The sequence below is a fragment of the Panthera leo genome, chromosome B3, assembly GCF_018350215.1.
Source record: "Panthera leo isolate Ple1 chromosome B3, P.leo_Ple1_pat1.1, whole genome shotgun sequence".
Taxonomy (NCBI): Eukaryota; Metazoa; Chordata; class Mammalia; order Carnivora; family Felidae; genus Panthera; species Panthera leo.
In genome coordinates this window covers 145,691,559-145,712,489 of record NC_056684.1, presented here as the reverse complement: position 1 = coordinate 145,712,489, position 20,931 = coordinate 145,691,559, and positions in this window count along the sequence as shown.

Here is a 20,931-nt window from a genome sequence, read left to right as displayed (position 1 = left end):
CTTTCCGCAGGTGGTGCCCTGCTGGGGTCCCTTCTCCCAGCAGCAAGGGGTGGATGGAGCGGGTCCCAGACAGGCGTCTGGGGGCGGGGGGATGCCAGCTGGAGACTTCCATCCGGCAGGTGAGCAGACCTAGGACGGAGCCTGGCCATCCTGCTGGGGCCTCTGCCCCTCAGGAGCCCCTGATGAGACCCAACCTGCTTGGGGCTTTGAGCCTCCGCTCTCTCACCGGGGCTCAGAGGGCGGCCCTCGTTCCAGAGGCAGGGGTGCTCAGCGGCAGTGACGTGGGGTGCACGGAGTGAACGGGCCGTTGTCACAGGCTCAGGGAAGCTATTCCAGTCGGGAAGCAAGCACAGCAGAGGGGAGGCCTGTGGTCTTCTGCGGGGCTGGCTCCCCTGCCATCAGGGATGAGGCCCCGGACGTCCCGGGGCCCCTCCTGGTACGGGGTGGTCCAAAGCCCTGACCAGCACGAGGCGCCCCAGGGGTCTCAAGAGGGGACGTGGAGGTGGGAGGTGATCAGAGGGCGGCGGCCTGGCAGGTAGGGAAGAGTCAAGGCCGGGGTCGGGGCAGGCTGGGGGAGGGGCAGAGCGCTGCGGCACTGACAGGCTGCGGGTGGGGAACAGACCCGGGCCCACAGGTGAGGGGCCAGGACCCCACCCAGCTGGGAAGAGGGGAGTCAGGAAAGTCCCGGGGCACCCGCCTGGGCCCCCCCCCGCCCCCCGCCGGCTTCCCCTGTGGCCTGGCTGGCAAGGCCCGGCGCGCCCAGCTCCCTGGAGCTGGCAGGGATCAAAGGGCGGAAAGCCGTCCTCCGCCCTCGCCCACTGAGACAGGAATCCGTGGCCCCAGGGGACGGAATCCACAGCCACATGCCGGGTGCCCTGGTGGCCACGAGGCAAGGGCGGGGCAGGGCAGGAGCGCCAAGACTGGCACCACAGAGCGTGGGAACCAGGCCTCCGCCGGCTCCCAGGTAGGCGGCGCCCTCCGCCGCCCGGCTGTGGCCTTTGCCCCTTGCGCCCTCCCTCAAGGGCCTCAGCAGGACCGGCGAGGGGTCCACCTTGCCAGGAGGTGGGGGTTCCTGGGGAGGGTGGGGACTCTCTGCTGCTGGGCAGCGGGAGGGGCGGGGGGCAGTCGCCCTCGCTACCTGGGGGAGACCCAGCCCTGACTCCCACCGAGCCCTCTGGGCCCACAGGGGCAGGGAGAGCATCTCGGGGGAGGGGGCCGTCCCCGGCAGGCGTCATCACGCAGAGCACAGGATGCTGGCACACTCACACGTGCACACACACGTCCACACACAGCCTGCGGCAACTTGCTCTCTGGCAGGAAGGCGGCCTTGCCTGTCTGGCTGCAGCCCCAGAGCTGCCTGGGGGGGGGGGGGGGGGGGGGGAGGGGTCAGTGCACGGCTGGCCAGAGCTGAAGTGCCTGTGGACCCCACAGGGCAAGGCCACGGCCGCAGAGACGCGCTGTGCCGGGTGGGGGTGGAGACCTGACCCCCAAGGGCACAGACCAGCCAGGCGTCACCCTCTGCCCCGGGGGTCGGGGTTCGGCCCTTCCCACCTTCCACCCCCACCTCACAGGTGAAGAGATAGGCTCAGAGAGGTCAGGCGACTTTCCCAGAGTCACACAGCAAGGTAGTGGCGACGCGGCAGACTCAAGGCGCGCTCGGTGAAACCTTGAAGACGCAGCCCTTAGGCTCCCGAGAGCCAGGTGGGTCGCGCCCCTTCTCCGGCCTCAGTCTCCTCGCCTGGGAAGTAGGCTCACAGTGACCACCCGGCAGAGCCCTCCAGGAGCCTCTCCTCTGCTCCCAGTCCCAGCCCAGCCCCCAGCTCAGGGGTCCTGATGCGCTCTAACGCTGCACCTGAAGCAAGCGCCCCCTGGTGGCCACTGATGGTATGAAGCCACCCGTCCTCTGTCCTTGGTGATGATGGCACAGGTTGAGAAGGAGCAGGGAGGGGAAGGAGTGGGCCTGGGGGAGAGGGGCTGTGGGGAGGGCACAGGGGCTCCTGGGCTGGAGCGGCGTCCCTGGGGGCTCGCGAATGCTACAGACGGAGGGCCTGGGGACAGTGTCACTCCCCCTGGGGCGTCCGCAGGGCAGGCTGCAAACACCAGGTCAGGAGCTTGGAGCAGATCCTGTGGGCAGCTGAAGGCCCGACGGACTCATCCCAGGGTGGTTGCAGGGGAAACAGGGCCTGGGGCAGGGTCCGAACTCAAGAGGAGGGCAGCCCCAGCTATGGGAGCTGGCGAGGCTCCCGGCAGATGACCCAAGGGCTCCAGGGGCGCTCAGATGTGGGGTGTGGTCAGTCTGAGGCCTCCAGGTCACCAGGCTGGGGGAGGTGAAGGCCAGCCCTCGGGGCCTTCAGGAGATCGGGACATTGACCCCTCTCCAGACCTTAGGACCAGGTGGCCTTGGGAGGCCTCCCCCTGCCCCTCCTCCCTCCGAGGCCCACCCTTTCCCGTCCTCCGTGGCACCTACCGAAGCACTGGCCTGGGAGGCCCACGGTCCGTGAGTGTGTGGATGGGACTTTGCTAAATGAATGAATGAATGGGGAGCCTCCTGTGGGGCTCCCAGTCTACCCTTGCGCCCTGTTCGTCCCAGCCTGGGGTCCAGCCACCGGCCCTGTGCTGCCCCTCCTGGTCAGAGCCAGTGGGCCGTGACGGTCGAACACTGAGGAATCTGGGGCAAGAAGGACGAGGCTAGGGTGGGTGGGAGGCAGGGTCATCGGCCCAGCACCCCCAGCGTAGGGGTAGGGAGGCAGAGAGGAGCCATGCGGGGTGGAGGTCACACGGGCACAGGGTGGGCGAGGCAAGTCCATGGGGCCTCTCTGGCTCTGGGCAGGGGGCTGAGTTCGGGTTCAGGCTGGGGGAAGGGGCAATTCCTGCCCAGTCTCTGGGCCCAGGGCAAAGGGACAAGTCTTGGCTCGTATCTTGCCTTGTGGCCCTTGCTCCTTAAGCTACCGTCACTGTGAGGGTGGTGAGGCACCGGCCGGGGTGGGGGCAGGTGTCATGGCAGGGACAGGAGGAGGCTGAGAAGCAGCTCTGGGGAGAGGCTCCCGACTTTCCAGCATCCCCTGGGGAAGGGGCTCTGTGCACCCTCTGGCCTCCGCAGCGAGCGTTCCCCCCCCCCCCCCCGTACACCCCCACATCCCCAGCTCTCAAGCATGGGACTTCCTCCCCGGACCCTCAATCCTGAGTGCCCCCACCTGTCCTGTAGCCAGTAAGCTTCCTGGGGACAATGCGGGGCTGGCCCTCCTTCCTGGGCCCTGTTGGCAGCTGGGACCCCTTGGGTGAACATCTGTGCTTGGGGCTCAAGCCTGCCTCCCCCTGGAACCGGGTGCCTCCTACTTCCCTGGACCCCGGATGAGAATGTGCTCCTGGTGAGGGTGTGTGTGTGGGGAGGCTGGGCAAGCCCGAGGGGCCAGCGCCTCCAGGGGCTGGCGCATGAGAAATGCTTATGCAACTCCCCACCTAAGGAGTGGGCTTGGCAGAAGTGCCCGTGTGCGTGTGCACGCGTACGTACACGCACACACACCCGAGGGCAGACACGTGCACGGAGGTGAGCACGCGTTCACACCAGCACCTTCACACTCACGAGAACGCGCGTGCATGACACGCGCACCCCACGCACGAGTGTGAGCCTCCCCAAGCCTGAACACCGGGGGTGGGGGTGGGGGGTTGGGGGGAGGGGAGGGCAGGAGCTCGGTGGCTTTGGACGCTGAGTGCTTCCTTTCTCTCCGTAACTGTAACAAGAACTCGCTTCCTGAGCGGGCACCAGGCACCTCTCCCCAGCTCCAGCGGGGTCCCCCCCCCCCGCCCCCGCAAGGCTTTGGTGGAAGTAACGCCCTTTGCACAATGGGGAAATAGAGGCACAGACTTTTCGGCCAGGTGTCTGGGCTGCAGGGCCCTGGGGGGAGGGGTCGGTGCCCACCCCGCCCGCGCCGCGGGGGCCGCCGGCTCCCGCCCCCCCCCCCCTCCCCCCCCCACCCCCGGGACTTCCAGGCGCGTGTGTCAGCGCGCTCGGCTTCGCCCCCACGGCCCCAGACGGCGGTTTGGCGCGGAGCGCTGGATTCCGAGGGGGCGGCGTGGCCCCAGGGCTTAGGGCGGGGTTGGGGGCCCGCCCCTGCACCCCCAGAGCGGCCCCGGCAGGAGCGGGTCTCCGCCCGAGCCGGAGCGCTCGCCGTTTCCCCGGGAGGGAGGCCCGGGTGCCCGCAGGGGTGCCACGAATTCTCACCACCTTCGGGGCAGGCCCTGCCCTGCGGGTCGCGGGAGGAGACCCTGGGGCTCGGTGGCGATCCCCGGGGTCGCAAACGCCCGCCCGCTTGGGCGAATCCCCGCGTGCGTTGGGGGGCGGCGTCTGGAGCGTGAGAGCGAACCCAGTTGTGCCTCGATTTCCGCATCTGGAAAACGGAACAGCGGCCGCTCTACCCGAGCTACTGTGCCAATAAGACACGGCGGCGGGCGCCGTGCGTGCCCCCAGGGGTGCCGCCTGGGAACCAGGGCGCGGCCAGCCCTCCCGGGCCAGTCCTCGAGCCCCCCCTCCCCCCGCCCGCCCTTCCCCGCCCCGGCAGAGCTCAGCCAGCGGCCACGACAGGCCCCGGCGCGCTCAGGCCGGCTTGGGTGGGGGGAGGGCGGGGGGTGGGCACCAGGAAGCCCCCGGGCAAGCCAGGAGTCTGGGCAGCTTCGGGCAGGAGGGCTGGGGCGGTTGGGGCAGGGCTGTGGGGTGTGGGGGCTGCAGCGAGGGGGAGCAGTCCGGGAGGGGTGAGCGGAGGGAGCGCGGAATCTCTGAACGCGCAGGGCGCGGGGAGCTCCGGGACCCCTCCGCTCCCCTAGGGCAGATGCCCCCTCCTCTCCACCCGCACTCCCCGTACCTCTGGGCTCTGCGCGCTCCTTTCCTGCTGGGGAAACCGAGGCCCCGGGTGTGCGGTGCATCTGGCGGGAGCAGGGGCTGGAGGCGAGGGAGTCGGAGCACGCAGGGGTCCCGAGGAGCCCCCAGGAGCCGGTGGGGGGACGCGGGCGGCCCTGGCCGGAGAAGCGAGCCCTGAGCGCGGGCGCCGGGCCGGGGGTCGGGGTGAGCCCGCGCGCGGCCGGGAGCGACCCCGGAGCCGTGCCCGGAGGCGCAGTGCGGGCAGCCGCCAGCAAGCGGCGGGGCAGAGCGGGTTGTGGCCGCAGCTGGGCCCAGGAGGGGGCCGGGGAAGTCCCAGGCGGCTGTTCCTCCCGGTTCCTAGGAGAAAGGGGGTCCCTGCAGCGGGAGGGCTGAGCCCCGCCCGAGCTGGAGGAGGGGGAGGTGAGCCCTGGGCTTAGCTGGGGAGTGGCTGAGCCAGGAGAGTGTCTCTGGGACTAGAGGCTCGCGACCCGAGCCTGGGGGTCTTTTGATCGGGGCCCAGCCATGGGGGCTGGGCCGCCGCGAGGGCACATCTCCCACCAGGGCCTGGCCACTCACAGGTGGGGGTGCCACGTTCCGTCTCCCTTCCCAGGCACTGTGGCTGGGCAGGAATGTGGGCCAGGCTCCCCATAGACTAAGCACTTAGCCAGGAGGTGGGGTGGAGGGATCTGGGGGTCAGAGGCTCCGCACAGGTCAGAGAGAGCACAGGAGGGGCACTGAGGGCCAGACCTCTGTGCCTCGGCTGGCTGACCCTGACCTCAGCACCCCTCCCTGGTGAACGGTTTGGGGAAATGTCAATCGCAGGGGAGAAGGATCTGGTAGCCTTTCTATCTGAAGGTAACGGTAAGCGGGGGATTCCCTGAATCACGAAAAAAAACTTTCCAGCTGACTTTCCAGCAGGTGGCAGGGCCTGAGTCATTAGTGGTTCGCTGTCCCTGGGCAGCCTGGGTGGGGGTGAGGGAGCCCAGCTGTCAGCAGTAACCCCCTCACCCCACATCAAAGCTCAGCCACAGAGCCAGCCCCGGGGCCCTGTGCCCAGTGGGGGCTTCTCCCCCCCTCCGCCCCGCCCCCGGATGTTGCCAGCCTTGTGCCGGGAGACCCCCCCGCCCCCACCCAGACGCCTGCCCGACCAGGCCAGCTCCGTGGAGGGAGGAGGGGTGGGGTTGGACTCCCCTCTTCCAGCCACAGCACTGCCTGGGCTCCTGCCACCACTCAGAAGGAGTATGAGGTCATGGCGGGAGTCAGGGGGCTTTCCAGCTTCAGGCTGCCAGCGGCGTCCCTCCTCTGGACGTGGGGGCAGAATTAGGGGTCAAAGGAGAGGGGAAAGGGGGCACCTGGGTGGCTCAGTCGGTTAAGCGTCTGACTTCGGCTCAGGTCATGATCTCACGGTCCGTGGGTTCGAGCCCCGCGTCGGGCTCTGTGCTGACAGCTCAGAGCCTGGAGCCTGTTTCCAATTCTGTGTCTCCCTCTCTCTCTGCCCCTCCCCTGCTCGTGCTCTGTCTCTCTCTCTCCCTCCGTCAAAAATAAATAAGCATAAAAAAATTTTTTAAAAAAAGGGAGAAGGGAAAGGCCAGGGGGTTCTTAGATACTAGCCACTGCCGGCCCCTCTTCTCCTCTTCCGCTGGTGTTCTTGGGGGTAGTCAGGGCCAGGTGGCGTGCAGGGATGTGGGCCCTCACTGTCTCACGGCAAAGTGTGGCAGCTGTGGGGATGTGGGGAGCGAGGGACGGGGCAGGTCTGTGTCCCCAGGGAGCCCCAGGCTGCCCCTGGCCCCTCTGTGCCCTGCTTGCCAACCCAGACTTTGGGCTCAAGTGACTGCTGTGGCCCCTGAAAGCCGCATGGTGTGGCTGCCGCTCACGGTTTAATGAGCGTGATCAGGAAGCAGGTGACCCGTCACCCCAAGTCGAGCCACGAGGACCCAGGCCCTGGGCTCACAGGGCAAGGTGCCCACGGTAACGTCCTCTCCGTCCTGAGAAATGCACAACCGCTTGATGGCGGGAAAAGTTGCCAGAGACCCCTGGGTGGGTTGGAATGATACTTACATGGAGCAGCTGAGGCAGGTGTATCCACACCTGAATCTACACTTTCACAGAACACACACTCCCTTCGGTGGCCAGGCCCCGCCCGCCCGCCCCTCTCCTGCCCACCTCACTCGCGCCCCGTGTCCGTCGACACCTCTGTCTTTTTCCTAAGCTCTTCCCTCCACTCACCCCACAGGGCTCGGCTTCGGTGTCCAAGAACCCTTTCCTGAGCCTGTGCAGTGAACGGTTAACTCAGCGGGCCCGGGTGGTCCACACCCTGCCCATCCCAAAGAAGGGTCTGGCCCGGCACCTAGAAAGCAACCTCTGAGCCTTTGGAATGTCGGAGACCCCTGTCCCTTTTCTGGTCTGGAATTTGTACCCAAGAAGAGGCAATGCAGGCCCGGGGGGGGGGGGGCGGTGGGTGCGGGTAGGAGGTGGCCATGGGCAACAGCCATCTGTAGCAGCCCCAAGGATCCAACCGCAGGACCTTTCTCTCGGTTTCCCATTCGCCGGGGCACCAGAGGTTCTAAGACAGAAGGGAAAAGAGGCATCGACGCCATCTAGAGCTAAGTAATGGGACAGGGGCCTGGGTTTCTAAGAGGAGGAGGGCAGTTCCCAGGGTGACAACAAGGAGAGCAGACAGTTGCTAATTAGATGCTTGCCCTGCCACGCGGATGGGTCACGTAAACTTTCTCTCTGATGACCACTCTTATTCTGGGAAAGGCTCCCACTTTAGATTCTTCTAGGTATTTAAGAAAGGGCCAGAAGTTCCTCCTGAGGCCACAGGGTCTTGATTGCCTTCGGCTCAAAACAGTTCTCATGCCAAAATGGCACAGTCTGGGGACGCTTGGCCTGAATGCCTTCAGATCCAACCATCCCTCCCTCCCTCCATCCAACCATCTCCCTTGTATTCCCCCCTCCATCTAACCATCTATCCGTCAACCACCCACCCATCCCCTCGTCCTTCCACCTGGCCATCTCTCTATCCATTCACTCCACCTCTCCTTCTCCTGTGACCCCCACTTCTTATCTCATCGCGGGGGACTGGCTTCAACTGAGAGCACCTTCCAGGCCCTGTGCCCTGGTGACTGGGAAGCCAAGAGAAAGATCCTGCGGTTGGATCCTTGGGGCTGCTACAGATGGCTGTTGCCCATGGCCACCTCCTCCCCGCACCCACCCCCCCAGGGCCTGCACTGCGTCTTCTTGGGTACAAATTCCAGACCAGAAAAGAGAGGGTGGTTCCTGTACATACAAAATTAATTTGTTTTTCTTCTGTCTTTTTAATCTGTCTCATGTCAATTTTATCTGTAGACCAGCTGGAAGAAACTTTGAAGGGTAGAGGACACTTTTTCCTCCCCAACAGGTGGATGGAGGAAGTGTGGACGGAGGGATGTGTGAGAGCACAGGGGTAGAGCAAGGTCCGAACTACAGGGTGTTAAGAGTGAGCATAGGGGCTCTCAGTGTGTGATTCTTTTAAGTGTGCTGAGTGTTTGAAAGTACAGTCCAGCGCTGGGGAAAGTTTTATAGATGTGCACTGTAACACATACACTCAGACTGCTGCATAGCCCACAAGCTAAAGAAGAGATTGTAATGAGAAACTTAAAAGACCCAGAACTGCATGGTAAGGCGACAGTGCGTCTGCGGAGGGGAGAGCGGTAGGGCGGCCCCTCCGGGGAGCCAGCACAAAGCCTGCATTGGGGGGGGGGGAGGAAGCCTCAGGATTTGCAAGCTGGGCCCCCACCTCTGCAAGCCAAGCAGACGGCCCGGGGGAGGCAGCGGCTGCAAAGGGGCTTGAGGCAATTCGGGGCATGACGGAGACGTTTTAATCTGTGGGGCCAGCACTTACCCAAACGCATGCATTTGTCAAAAGTTGGAACCACATCCTGGGCAGGGTGAACCATACCGTGCGTAAGCTATCCCTAATTTTGTAAATGAAATAAAAAAATGTTGGGGGGAAAAATAGAAGAAGCCCAAAGAAAGTCGAAAACCAGAGATGAAGGCGTGCCTGGGTGGCTCAGTCAGTTGAGTGTCCAACGCTTGATTTTGGCTCAGGTCGTGATTCCGGGGTTGCAGGGTGGGGCCCCCACGTCAGTCTCTGCACTAGTCAGGTTCTGCACTAAGCACGGAGTCTGCTTGGGATTCTCTCTCTCTCTTCCCTCTTCCCAGCTTGTGCAGTCTCTCTCAAAGTGTGTGTGTGTGTGTGTGTGTGTGTGTGTGTGAGAGAGAGAGAGAGAGAGGGAACCAGAGATAAAAGTAAGATTGGACGGGTGCCTGGGTGGCTCAGGCGGTTGAGTGTCCGACTTCGGCTCGGGTCACGATCTCGTGGTTCGTGGGTTCGAGTCCCGCATGGGGCTCTGTGCTGACAGCTTGGAGCCTGGAGCCTGCTTCGGATTCTGTGTCTCCCTCTCTCTCTGCCCCTCCCCTGCCCTGTCTCTCTTAAAAATAAAAAATAAACATTAAAAACATTATTAAAAAAAGTAAGATTGGAGGTCCATGAAATAGCGAACAAAGCTGCAATAGAGGTCAATGAAGACAAAAGTTAGTTATTTGAAAAGTCAAACAACCCAGTGGAAGAGGCCAGCGACAGAAGCAACCAGAAGGGTCAGAAAAGGCACCAATGAATGAGATGCAGTATTGATAAGCCACAGGCAGGCAGGAAGTGTCTGCAAACGTAAATCAGGTAAAGGACACGTATGCAGAACGTACGAAGAGCTCTCAGGGCTCAACAGTGAAGAAACGACCCAATTTAAAAATGGGCCGCAGACGTGAGCGGGGTGCCGAGGAAGGTGGTGGCAGGAAGGAGGCCGTGAGCACGGGAGCCGTTCCCCATCGCGGGTCATTAGGCAAATGCGAATGAAAGCCACTGAGCGGTCCCAGGGCCGCCAGCTAGGACCTAGGACGCCCCCGCGCGCAGTGGCCGCCGCGAGGGCTGAAGATGTGCGGGGGTGTGGGTGGTGCAGCCGCCGTGGTCCCCGTGGGACGACTCCGGAACCCCGTGCCCAGCGCTCGCTTGAGAGAAATGAAAACTCACGATCACGCATCCTCTACAGCAGCTTCCTTTATAACCACGAAAGACGGGAAAAACCACGGGCAAATGGATAACACACTGGTCCGTCCGTGAGATAAATGCCATCCAGGCCTGAGAAGGAGGGGGCTACTCACCTGCAAACCACGGACGGATCTTCACGCGTTTTCGGTGGGAAACACGCCGGCTTCACAGGCTGTACAATTCTGTTCGTGATGTTCTGGAAAAGGCAGGAGCAGAGAGAGGGGGAAATAGACCAGCGGTTGCCAGGGGTTGGGAGCGGGGCGTAAGCACCAACCCACAAGGGGCTGCAGGCCGAGGGGGGTTGGGGGTGCCCCTGTTCCGTGTGGTTTCCCTGTGGCGGGGACACAGCAGTGTGCTTCTCTTCAGACCCATGGGACCGAATACCGGTGTGACTTCTACTGTTCGTAAATTAAACATTTTTTAAATGCAAAAAAAAAAAAATCAATTCCAAGAAAGGGTGAACAGGAGAATACTGTAAACAGGCGTATGTCAGCATTTCTGGAAACATAGATGAGACAGACAAATTATTAGAAAAATAGAAAGAAAAAGCTTGACTAGTCCTATGGTCAGCAGGTCCATGGAAGCGATGGTTCAAAGTCGTCCGTGTGGACGCTTGGGTCTGGCAAGTGCGGGTGTGGAGGTGGCAGAGAGCGTCGCAGCACAGCAGCCCCGAAGCCAGCGCGGGGCCAGCGGTCCTGCCTGCGCGTGACGGGTCACACTCTGCTCCCGCAGGCAGAAGAGCCAAGGAGAGCCCCGCCCCCACTGTGGCCGCAGCCTGGACGGAGGCCTGTTCCCCCTGTCCCCACCCCCACCCCCACCACACTGACGGGGCTCTGAGGTGCGGCCTGGGGCCGCCGACAATGTGCCATCACCTCTGCTGCAGGAAAACCTCGGGGCTGGACGGCGCGGGGGACCCCGAGGCACCCAGGGTGGCGTGCAACCTCCAGCAAGAAAGGAACATTTTCGGTGGCGCTGGGGTGGCTTCTCGCGGGTTGAGGCCGGGATGTTAGTTTGCTGAGCGGGGGGTCACACAGGTAAAGCAGGACGAGGGGGCTCTCTGTGCAGACACAAGCCACGTGGGCGTCCCAGAGAACCGACCCGAAAGGCATCCAACCTGGCAGGAGGAAGGAAGACTGTTTGCCGATGACGGGGTCCCACGCGTAGAAAACCCTCCAGGTGTCACGAGAAGCCTGTTCCAATAAGCGCAGCCGGCGAAGGAGCCCGACACAAAGGCGGCGCGGGGGTCCCGCTGCATTTCCGGCGCTCGTGGCGACCTCCCGGAAGGGAAGTTGCGACATCAATTTCCTCTTCGATAACATCAAAAAGAATGAAATACTTAGGAGTTCAGGTATCCAAGGAGACCACAGATTTGCACAGCGGAAAGAAATTACGGACGACGTGAGTAATGTCCCAAGTTCACGGACTGGGAAATGCCCGTGGAGTCTCGAGGGACCCCCAGTGGCGGAGAAAATTGACAGGGGGCGGGGGGCAGGCCCGGGAGCAGACAGGTGAGGCTGGAGGCCAGCCTCCCAGCTCGCAGCCCCCAGCCCTGCTTCTGGGTTCAGGGGCTCCAGACGTCCCCCTCCCCCGGGGGCTGCAGAGGGCTTCGCAGGTGACACCTCACCCCCACCCCCCCGGGCCCCACCCTCACACCCCCCCCCTCCGCCGTGTGACCCCCCAAGGAGCCGGTTCCTGCACACGTGATGGTGTGCAGGTGGGTGTGTGGTGTGTTTGTGTGTGCACACGTGTGCAGCCACGCATGCGTGTGAAGGTGAGCAAGGCCTGGTCTCCGGGTGGGTGCTGGCGGGGCTGGGGTGGAAGGCTTGACCGAGGCCTGGTCCCCCTCCCCGCTGGGCGGCAGGTGAGGGGCAGGAAGTGGACACGGCGCCTGCCTCTGGCCTGAATTTTCTATGAGGGGGAGAAGCGGCCCCTGCTGCCCCCGGGGAGCCCGTCAGAGATTCACGCGCAGCCCCCTTCCCCCCGCCCCCCGCCCCCCCCAGCATAACCTCTGCAGTGGGCCAGCCGCACCCCTGCACCCCCGCCCTCTGGCCTGGCCCCACCTCACCACAGGCAGCTGACCAGTAGTGCCCTGAGGCCCCGGGTCTCCTCTGGGCAGCCCTCCGCGCCCCCCGGCCTAGCCGTCCACTGGGCAATGCCCAGCTCCTGCCTCCACCTCCCCTCCTGCCCGTATCCAGTGGGTCCCCACCCCTGCTCTTCTGTCTCCTGGTGCTGGGGCCGCAGGCCTGGATGCCACCCTCTGGCTCTGCCCTCACCCTGACGAGGCAGGGCAGCGTGTGACGGAGCGCTCGGCCCCTCGCCACCAACCCCCCCCCCCCCCCCCCCCCCGGGAGACCCTGCAGGCCCAGCGGGCACTCACCCCACCCAGCCTCACTGTCCCTGTCCCTCTGCCCCGACGCCCTTCCAGGCCCCAAGTCCTTCTGCAGTGCTTCTGGTCGCACTCCCGGGGTGGCCACAGCGGCCTCTCTCTGGCGCCCGCTGACGTGAGGGGGCCCCCTCCGCGGGCTGTGGGCTCCCGGAAGACCCGCCTGGTCTCCAGAAGCTTCGCAAGGTGGTGCACAGGGCAGGGGCTCTGTAAGCACCTGGGGCTGGCATCCTGGGCCCCCTCCCCACCATCCCCCCCCCCCCCCCCCCACGCTGGGCGTTACCAGACTGCTGAGACCTGAGGCTGGCTAGGGGCCCTGCGGAGGAAACCAAATTGCTTCCTGTGTGAGTCGTCGTGTCAGATGTCAGCAGTGTGTTTGCAGAGGCTGCTCTCTAGGAGGTGTCAGCCAGCTGTGGGGGCGGGGGGGGGGCTAGCCGCAGCCCCCACCCCACCCCACCCCTGGCATTCCCCGCCCGAGGGCACTTCTGCTTTTCTCTGTATTGCAGAAGGTGCAGGCGGGAGGAAGGTTCCGGGTCCCAGATGCCACGGGCCGGGGGGGGGGGGGGGGGGGGGGGGGGGGGCGGGGCAGGAAGGTGGGGGAGGGGGGGCGGCTGGGGACAGGGTCTCATCCAGGCTCCCAGGCAAGCTGCCCTGAATGGGGGGGATGGTTCGGCGGGGGGCGGCGCTGAGGGCCAGGGGCCTCCTCTCTGCAGCAGGCGGCCTGTGTGCCCGGCCCGCCCTCCTCATGGGGACGGGGGCAGAGCGGTTCCCAGCCCTCCCCTGGTGCCCACTGGCCGGCAGGCTCTCTGGAAGCGCCATCACTGCCAACGTTTGGGGCCAGGTAATTCTTTGTGGTGGGGGAGGGGTGTTCTGTGCATTAGGGGACGCGTAGCGTCACCCATGGCCCCCCAGCCCCAGACGTTAGGAGCGTCCCGCCCCAGTTGTGAAACCAAGAATGTCCCCTTGGGTGAGACATTGTCCTGCCTGGGGACCACCGGGGAGGCCCTGGCCTAGACGTGCTGCAAGGGGACGATGGTGGCCGGGGGTCTCCAGAGGCAGGAGGAATCCGGTGGGAAGGGCCAGGTTTTTGTCTCCCGTCTGGGGCCGACCTCGGCAGTGTGGGGACTGGAGGAACGAGCCAGAGAAGAAGGCGGACGCTGATGCACGGTGCTCCGTGAGCCCCACCACCTGGCCGCCTGGACAGCGCTTCCTGAAGTGGCCAGGGGAGGGACAGCAGGCGGGGGCCTCCTGGTGCGTTGGGGGGATTCTTAGGTCCTTTGGTGTCCCGGGGCGGCGCGGCGCCCTCCGGCACAGTCCTCCCTGAACGGCCTGGTTCTGCACCTTCACGCGCCGCTCGCGGGTGCGCCGGTCGCCTCTGTCCCGCCAAGCGGGTGGCCGTCCCGCAGCGAGGGCCCACGGTCCCCTGCCGTGCCCCGCCCCCGACAGCACCCAGGACGTGAAGACCTCCGCTCTCTTCTGATGCATATTGTTTGTTTGCCACTTGGTCTGCGACCCCCTGGAACAGGTTTTCTTGGGCGCAAGGGACCCTTTGTGGTGCCCCAAACGCCCATAATCCGAGGGTGGGCGTCCTCCTCCACCCACCCGGCAGCAGCTCTGACGTCAGGAGGCTGCACCCACGCGTAATCTTTTGAGACTGGTTCCCACTGACGGGGAGGACGCTCAGGGCACGGTGGGCTCGGGGGCTCCAAAATGGATGGGGTGCCGACCCGCGGCCCGTGGGGCTCGCGGACTGAAGAGACAGGCGGACAGACGGCCGACGGCTGGTCACAAGAGCAGGGTCCGGTGTGGCTGTGACCCCCTCTGCAGGGCTCCGGGATCCTCTGCGTCCCCAGCAGGTAGAGGCGGCAGTGTGTGCACCCCCAAAATATCACCCGAAGTGACACTTGATACTTCCTGGTGAATAGCTCGTGGCCCTCGGAGACTCCGGGCTGAGCAACGAGGCTATTCGGCATCACTACCTCCCCCCGGAAGGGCGGACCTCTGTCGGTGCGCACAGAGGCCAGGAGCCATGCCCATCCTGCTTCCGGAGGCTGGACCGCGGAGGGGTCGCGGGGGCCTCCCCTTGTCCACCACGCCCCGGGGGCCTCCCCCGGACGCCCCTCTCCCCAGCTCGTCTGGTCCCTAGGCTCCTCCGTGCTTTTCCCAGCTCGACCCCTTCTGGTCCACTTTCATCCCAGGGCCTAACGAGTGCACACCCCCCGACCTTGCCGGGTCGAAGAGAAGCTGGTGACCGCGTGTGCCCGAGGCAGCGTCTGTCCCCCTCTCTCTTAGGCATCGGCAGACACAGCAGAGATCACGCCTTCCAGTCTCCCCTGCAGCAGGCGTGGCCACAGCACCGCATTCCCCAGGACGCAGGGCTGGGAGGACTGGGCCGGAAGTCTGGGGCGCCTCCTTACAGGCGGGGGGCTCCACCATCCTCCAGGGTCCTCCTTCCTGATGCGTGAAATACAGCTGTGAAGGCCGGAGCTCAAGCAGCCACCTTTGACCACGAGATCAGACACCAGCTTCCCAAGGCTGTGGATGCTTCCGTGTCAGCTCCGAGAGAGAAAACCCCTGTGTGTTGAGCGTGTTTATCCGTGCGGGTGGGGGCAGCCTGTCCTGGGCTGAAGGAGGGTTTATGGTTCACACTCAGCGTGTGGCCCGGTGGCAACGAGGGTTTCAAAATCACTGAGCTCTTGAGATGGCCCCTCTCGGAAGCCCCGTTGCTCCCCCGCCTCCTCCCTCTCAGGGCCACTCTCTTCCGAGCTGCGTCTGGGGGAATTCCTGTCCTTTTAGGAGGAAGCCCCCGCAGCCCCCTGCCTTCCCCTCCTCCATCACGACGGCCGAAGGCGGCAGAGCCACAGGAGGGTGGGGAGACGCGAGGAGTCAGGGAGGCTGGAAGGGCCATTCGGAGCAGCAGAAACTGACCATCCCAGCAGACAGGACCAGGCGTCCGCGGACAGACCGACGCCCACGACAAGGGAGGGTTTGTGCCAGGCACGTGGCGTGGGCAGCCGACGGAGAAAGTGCACCTCGAGGGCAGGTCTAGGGAGACAAACCGTATGATCAACCCCACAGAGGCAGCGTGGGCAACTGCTCGGGTTTGGGGCAAGTTTGGCATCTTTCAGAACGATGACCGTGCCTCACGGAGACACGCTGGAGATCCGGAGACCCGTGAGCCTCGTCCCCCAGGCCCCGGCAGCCGGCCGGCGACAGCAGCCCAGCGTTTTTCGACACGGGAATGGACACGCGAGGTGCGGTCCACCCGCACGCTGGGCGTCCCGACACCTGCCCCGGCACGGGTGAGCCCTGAGGACGCTACACCGAGTGACGCGCACCCGTCCCAGGGGGACAAAGCCTGTCTGAGCCACAAATAGAAGGTCCCCAGGGTGGCCAGCTTCGCGGACACGGACAGCAGAGTGACGCCGGCCAGGGAAGGGCTGTTTGTGTTTCACGGGGACAGGGCTTCAGCCTGGCACCTTGGACGTGTCCTGGAGGCGGTGGTGGCGGTGGCCAGTGTGGACGTACTTAATGCCACTGAGGCATACACGGAGAGGCGGTCGGAACTGTAGGTTTTGTGAAACCTATAATTTCCCACATTCGAACAGACCGATGAGCCCTTAATGAGAGAGAGAGAGACTCTGAGTGCTCAGCCACCTCTGGAGAGCTTCGCCAGAGGAACATGCGGGGCGACGGTGCCTCCCACACACGCTGGCCAGCGGATACGCGTGGAAGCGTCACGCAAGTGCAAAATCAGCACTTAGCAAAGCAGGTGAAATGTTGCCTTGGCGGGACTCGAGTGACGCTGAGGCTCCCAGGGTGAGTGAGGAAGGGGAGGGGAGGCGGTGAGGAGGGGAGGGGAGGCGGTGAGCCTCTTGTGTTACCACACGCTCTCCAGAGGTGCGGCCGCCAGAAACGCCCAACTGCCCCAAACCAGGCGGGAGAACCCCCTTCCTAGTTTGGGAAACAGGTGACAGAAGAACACGTTAAATGACACCAGAAGGACCCAAGCGAGCAGATCCAACCGCCGGGTCACTTTAAACCGTCGACCCTATGGGCGGCGGGGGTGGGGAGGGGCCCAGCAGACACGGGCGGGGGTGCTCCACCCTCGCACGGACCCTGGCTCGAGGGACCCGCTGTCAGACCACGTGGGGGCAACCGGGGAGGCACAGAGCGCGGGTGAGAGGCGGGGTGGCCGCGTGCACTGGGGGGGCCGGAGGGGGACGCGCCAGTGTCCCGGGGGCTGAGTCGGGGGCCTGCGTTCCACTCAGACGCGTGGACGCTTCTAGACGAAGCCCGTCCGAGGTCTTCACATCTGTTGAATCCAGGCGGTGGTTCCTCGAGGGCTCGTCAGCCTGCCTCCTTTTCATTATAAGGACTTTAGGACTCGGGAGGAGAATAGACACCCTTGAGTCCCTCGGCTGGGGGTGCAGACCGCCCTGGGCAGACACCCCGAGAGCCAGAGCAGGTGGGAGAGAGTCGTCCCGCCCACCTTCCCTACCTTCTGAGATTCAATCTGAGACAATAGGACCTACTCGAAACGGTGAATGACTTCCGCTTCTGGTGAGACGGTGTGAATGAGGTGGCCCCGATGCAACGCGTGCAGAGTCCTGCCGGGTTCCGTGGGGGACCTTCCCAGCAGGAGTCAGGAGCCAGTGACCCCCGGGGGCACCGTCAGGTGGCTACGGCCCCCTTCCCCCCACCTGGAAGGCAGTCGGCCCTCGGGAATAGGCCCCCGGCCCCTCGGCCAGGTGAGCTCACCCCTGCCTCTCGGCAGCCCCGCGAGGGGCTGAGACCTTCGTCCCACACACGCACGCCCTTCGCTGGGCCGGAGTCCGTGCCCCGGAAGAGGCCCTACCAGCGGTGGGGGTGGAGGGCTCAGCGGACCTAACTTGAACCGGCCGCCGTCCCTGACCCGGCCACCGGGGCACAGAGCCGATGGTGGTGCAGGTTGGAGCTGTGTCATACCTGGACCCATCAGCGGGGCCGCAGGGGAGCCCCGGAAGACACGGACCCCTCCGCGGAGGCCCGGCCCGGCCCCCGCCATCCCCGGCACACGCGGCCGGATGGGGGCTGTGGCCCTGCTGAGGCCAGACCTCCCAGGCCACCCCGAGCCGCGGCCCCACCCGCCGGGGGCGGAGACCCGGGAGGCGCGTGGTTCTCGTGGGCAGTGGCCAGGCCCCAGGCGGGTGTTTCTGGGAGGCTGAGGTGCGCCCTGCGCCCAGTCCTGCGTGGACTCCAGGCCCAGCGTTCTAGATACTCGACAGCCACTCACGCCCAATCGCTGTTCGGGCCGGGCCGAGCGGACCCCCGCCCGGAGCCACGAGAGCCTGCAGGGTGGCAGGCTGAGTCCCGAGAGTCCCTTAGAGAAAGGGCGGCCTGGGGGCACCCCCCACAGGGGCCCTCCCGGCCCCGAACACGCCTGGGGGTGCGGCTGCCTTAGACCCGCCCCCACGTACTGTCCCTGCTGCAGGGCTGGGCACGGCCACCCGAGAAGTGCGGGGGGCCCATCCCTGCGCCCCCTGGACTGACAGAGTCAGGACCGGGTCAGGCCTTGGCAGTGGGGGAGGGCAGCGGATCACCGGCAGCCCCCTAGCGTTTCCCGAGGAAAGTGGGGTGGGGGTTTGGATTGCGGGTGCCTCAGCCTGGGGTCCTGTGAGCCGGACGGGGGACCGGCAGCTGGGCCCGCCAGGGCGGGGCAGCGCCTCGGTGCAGGACGCTGTGTCCCAGGGAACCCGTGTGGCCCCTCACAGAGATCCCACCGGCGAAGTCCGCTGCGCCCAGCCGGCATGAGCTCTGGGGCCAGACGCCGAGCCGAGGACAGGGCGCACGGGCCCCTTGCCTCCAGCGGGAGCCCCGCCCCGGGGCACGGGAAGTGAGGAGGGAGGTCACCCTGTCAACCACCGCCAGGGGAGGGCGCACCGGGGGCCAGGGCAGGAGCCGGGTGTCTGGGTCGGCCGCGCACCAGCGGTCCCTCCAGCTGCTCCCGCCTGTGGGCCGAGCCAGCTGGGAAGGTCCTGAGCGAATGCGGAGCGTGTGGCCTGTGTCTGATGTTGTCACCGCCACGAGCCGCAAGGAGAAGTAGGTCTGGGCTGCTTCCCTGCATCTGCCTCCAGGAGAGTTCAAGGCGCCAGGCGGATGACGGACGCCCCAACCCCGCCGGCCATCCTGGGCCCGCCCGTTTGCAGTTAGGAGAGTTTGCGAGAGATCACTGGACCCCTGCTACTTCCTGAAAGTTCACAGCTGAGCATGAGGTCTGCCTCCCTGAGTAAGTCGTGGGCTCCATGTGCTGGGGAGCGGTCGGCGGGGGGGGCGCCCGGACAGGTGGGGGGCTGGGGTGATTTGTGGGCACAAAGGTGGGGGCTTGGTCGAGGGTCTTAACCTGGGGTCCTTCGCTCGGCCTCTTCCGAGTTCTCGCGGTGGTCGCTGCTCCAGGGGGCCAGCGAGTCGGAGCTCAGAGGCAGGTTCCTCTCCGGGGCGGGGAGTGGCACTTCCTGGCCGCTGTGGGACTGCGGCTGATTCTCAGGGTGTTTGGCGGGTGATAATACAAAGCGTCTGGCTCCCCGGCCTCCAGGGCTGCTGGGGCCACGTGGGCATGAGGAGCACAGGCGGGACAGCGGGGTCTCCGCTGGGGCGACAGTCAGCCTGGCCGCAGGGCCTGGTCCTGGGGCCCCTCAGGACGCCGTCCGGTGTGGGGCCAAGGCCAGCGGGGTGTTCCGTACCTGCCGAGAGCCGGGACGGGGAGTGAGACCCCACATTCTCCCAGGTACGTGTGTGCCCAGGAAGGTGACAGGAGGGTTTCAGGGGACCTGCCAGGAGGAGGGGGGAGGCAGCCACCTGGGGCGGAGGGGGACACGACAATAAAGATGGATGGGCATCAAGCTTGTTGCCGAAGACATGAAATGAATTAAAACAATTATTTTTAAGGACACTCAAACCCCAGGGTCGGGAGACCTGTGCTCTACTCACTGAGCCGGCCGCGCGCCCTCGCAAATGAATTTTTAAGACTCGCAATTAAAATCTATGCGAGGAGGGGGTGCCTGGCCGGCTCAGTCGGCGGAGTACGTGACCCCTGATCTCGGGGTCGTGAGTTCGAGCCCCACGCTGGGCTGTAAAGCCTACTCAAAAAGAGTCTATCAAAAGGAGAAGAGTAGTGGCCTGGCCACCGGGCGTGGGAAACACACGTGGTCTGTGTGCCATGAGGGCCGGGAGCGCAGAAACTCCCAGCTGGGACACAGAAACGAAGTCAGGGCTGGGTGTGAGAATGTGGGGAACGTGGAAGAACCCGAAACGTCCAGCGGTGTTCGTGAAACGGCCCCAGAAACCACAGATGATCCCCGGGGCTTTCAGCAACGTGTCGGGACGGGGGCCACAGTCAGGGCGGGGTACAGACGGTGTGTGTCCCGTGGCTGTGCCTCGGGGTCTGTTTGAAAGTCCTGTCGTCAGAGCTGAGGAATATATTTGAGAAGCTGGGGGGACGGGCTGCAGGTGCAGCACGTGGTGGGAGATGCGCTCGTTCAGCGGGTTGTGTTTGAACAGCGGCCGGTGAGGGTGCTCGCTGGGAGCGGAGCGGGGGGACCAGAAGGAGCCGCGAGGGGACTGGAGCCAGCTGTCACCGGAGCCCCGGTCAGGCTGGGGGGAGGTGGGGCCTGTGGGCCCTGGGGATGTGGAGGCGCAGGGTCATGCCCGGGGTTGTGTGGCTGCCGTAGCTCCCCGAGAGAATAGACCGAGGACAGAGACCCCACCCCCCACCCCAGGCCACCAGGCCCAGGCTGGCATTCCAGGCACGGCGGGCTTGTCCCTTCCCTGCATCCCTGGGCTGGGAGCAGCCAGCTGGGTGAGGCCTGGCACCTGCAGCGGGCCGTCCCGCGGGATCTGTCACTCCGCCTGCCCCACAGCTGACACCCGCCTCTGTGGGTCCCCACGGCCGCCCGCACATGGGGTGGCTCTCGGAAAGAACTGGCCACCGTGCGTGACCATGAGCTGCTGTGGAGGGACACGGGGAGCCACCCCCGCCGCTCTTGGCCCCCCCACCTAACATCCAGGCCCGCGGGACGGCCAGGGTGCTCTGCGGCGGGTGGGGTGGGGACGCCGAGAGGGCACGGCCACTGCCACCCTGGCCGTGCTGGGTGCTGCGGCCAGCGCCCCCAACCCCCACGCAGGCCTGGGCTGCCCCGTGTCCCGGCCACCGGGATGATGCAGGGACCCGCCGAGGTTGGGCAGGAGCAGGAGCGAGGCGCTGGCCGGCTCTGGGGCTTGCTCGCCTTCAGGGGCAGGGCGGGGGGGGGGGGGGGGGGGGGGGGAGCACAGGAAAGCAGACAGTAGTGGCAGTAAGGGTGGCTGGCAGGGCATGGCGGAAAACGGGGTCCCCAGGTCCAGGGAGGCCCTGGGACGCCCGTGGGCTGAGATCCGGAGCCATGCGTCCACGGGGCAGGGAGCAGGACAGGCTGTGGGGGAGAAGGCGGGCCGCCAGGGCGCTGGCCGGGGGCGGGCCGCACAGCCGGTGCCTGACGGTCAGGGAGGCGGCCCGGACCTGGACACGAGCACCGGGCCCCCACGGGCCGCGTGAGCACGCTGCCCCAGGACCCCCCTCGCCCCGCACCGGTC